Raw genomic sequence first — 1,779 nt, 5'->3', positions numbered from 1 at the left:
AGTAGTATATCATTATGTGTATTAAGAATGCTGTTCTTCAGTCACGTCAGTCTCTTTGTGACTCCATGGAATGCAGTGCACCAGGCTTCCTTGTCCATCACCAACTCCCGGAGCTTGTTCAAACTCATTTCCATCTAACTGGTGATGCCCTCCAACCATCTTGTCCTCTATTGTCCCCTTCTCCTCCTGCCTTCAATCTTCCCCAGCATCAGGGTCTTTTTCAATGAGTCAGTTCTTCACATCATGTGGCCAAAATATTGGAGCTTCAGCCTCAGCATCTGTCCTTCCGATGAATATTCAGGGTTGATTTCCCTTAGGATTGACTGGTTTGATCTCCTTGCAATCCAAGGGACTCTCAAGAGTCTTCTCTAGCCCCACAATTCAACAGCATCAATTCTTCGGTGCTCAGCCTTCTTTATGGTCCAACTCTCACATCCATACATGATTACTGGAAAAACAATAGCTTTGACTATATGGACACTCGTCGGCAAAGTGCTAAGTCATGTCCAGCTCTTTGAGACCCCATGCACTGTAGCCTGCCAGACTCCTCTGTCCATGGGATTTCCCAGTCAAGAACACTGGAGTGGGTGGCCATTACCTTCTCCAGGGTATCTTCCCAACCCAGGGATCTAGCCAGCATCTCTTGCGTCTCCTGCATTGGCAGGCAGATTCTTTAATACTGTGCCACCTGGGAAGACCCCCCAAAATATGGGACACTTCACAAATTTCCATGTCATATTTGTGCAGGGGCCAGGCTAATCTTCTCTGTATCATTCCGATTTTAGCATATGTGCTGCCAAAGTGAGCACATTTTATATGATACTCAGTATAAAAAAAGTAATATTTATACATTTTGGATATTAGGCACACTAGTGTATACAGAAATCAAAATACAATCTTGTGTGCCTGAAACATATAATGTTGTAAACCAAGGTTACCTCCCCCAAAGTCATGTTTTCTTAGGATTATTATATAATTTTTAAGACTTTTAAACATTTTTCATGTGCTCTAAGATTACATTTGTGTGTTTTACGAAATATAAACTATATAAATATTCAAGTAAAATCAAAGGCTAGATATAGAATATCTTTTTATCTAGAAAAGTGGACTTACATGACTTTCAGAGTTACTTTATTCTCTGTAATCATTGTCTCCAAGAGAAAGGGAAACAAAGTGATGAAAGCTGGATCATATGCAAGGATGCACCCACACTTGTTGGCTACAAAATGCATTTCATATTTGCAAAAGCAAAGTCTGAATTGTATCATTCTAATAGTTTGAATGGGTATTTGGAGAATGTGATGTATCCATGTGGCATTTCTGAATAATAAAGAATCACATCTCAGTTGGAATCACAGATTATTTTATAAAAATTAAATGAATATTTTCTACTGGTGCTTTGGGGAATATTAAGAATGAGTATTAGAAAAGCTAATTATGTATGCATGTTCACTGCTCCCCTTTGTACACTCTGTCTCCACAAGGATCAGTGAATCATTAACACATAATGCAGCTTGCCAAATGCTTGGCATTAAGGATGACACTTTTAAGATTATTGGAAGCACTACGATTGAACAGAGAGTATTGGTTCCAGCTTCCAAAATTTCTCTCTTCAATGAGACACAGTCGTATCCATGTAAAACATGGATGAAGTGTATGAAATACAACTGGTCCACCAATGTTACCAACCAGGTTCTCAGGTAAAGCAAACCTGAAAAGTTTTGCTGGGCCTTCTCTTACACTTATCCATTGACTGACAGGCTCTTCTTCACCTGGTTC

The 1,779-nt window shown here is 39.5% G+C and overlaps 1 non-coding gene across 1 annotated transcript; it reads right to left on the bottom strand.

Annotated features, from left to right (window-relative positions):
* Nucleotides 1–702: 702 nt before the first annotated feature.
* Nucleotides 703–809, bottom strand: LOC122691021. Its single transcript, XR_006340272.1, has one exon. It is a non-coding gene; the product is annotated as a U6 spliceosomal RNA (small nuclear RNA).
* Between the last annotated feature and the right edge of the window lie 970 nt (nt 810–1,779).

Source organism: Cervus elaphus, chromosome X, assembly GCF_910594005.1.
Source record: "Cervus elaphus chromosome X, mCerEla1.1, whole genome shotgun sequence".
In the NCBI taxonomy this organism is placed as follows: Eukaryota; Metazoa; Chordata; class Mammalia; order Artiodactyla; family Cervidae; genus Cervus; species Cervus elaphus.
Note: the sequence above shows the minus strand (reverse complement) of the source record. Positions and strands in the feature narration are given on the sequence as shown.